The sequence below is a fragment of the Myotis davidii genome, unplaced genomic scaffold (genome assembly GCF_000327345.1).
Source record: "Myotis davidii unplaced genomic scaffold, ASM32734v1 scaffold11, whole genome shotgun sequence".
Classification (NCBI taxonomy): Eukaryota; Metazoa; Chordata; class Mammalia; order Chiroptera; family Vespertilionidae; genus Myotis; species Myotis davidii.
Window position 1 is genome coordinate 5032101 of NW_006285791.1, and position 546 is coordinate 5032646.

Consider the following 546-nt stretch of genomic DNA (forward strand, 5'->3'; position numbering starts at 1 on the left):
TAACTTTCCATGGTAACGGGTTTGTTTTTTTTTTGTCCATGGGTGAAGGGAGAACAGAGTAGCAGGATAGGGCAGGGAAGTTGTGTGGAAACCAGTGGAGCTTGAGAAATGACCTAGAACACATTGAGAACCAAGAACATCTATTCAATGTTCTAGTTCCAGCTACACAATTCCAGGCAAGCCCAGCTTTCCTAGAGAAGGGTTGCTGGGCAGATTTCGAGATAGAGGATTTGTAGGTGGAATAGTGTGAAAAAGAGAAGTTTTTAAATGTCTAGAAAGAGGAATGGGGGATTTAAATTTTTAAGAAGATTTGTAGATGGGGAGAGGCGAGCCCTCAGAGAAAGCATCAGAGTCTGAGAAACTAGAGATTTAAATGTGGAAGAAGTTTCAAAATCTCCACAGGAAAGTATAACAGTCCCCCCATACTCTCTCTCCCCAAAAATAGACCCTCAGGAACCTGGTTAGATCAGCCTCACTGCCACAGAATTTAGAGAAGCCAAAGGATTGGTTACATATCTGTCCCTAACACATATGTAGACACACTGT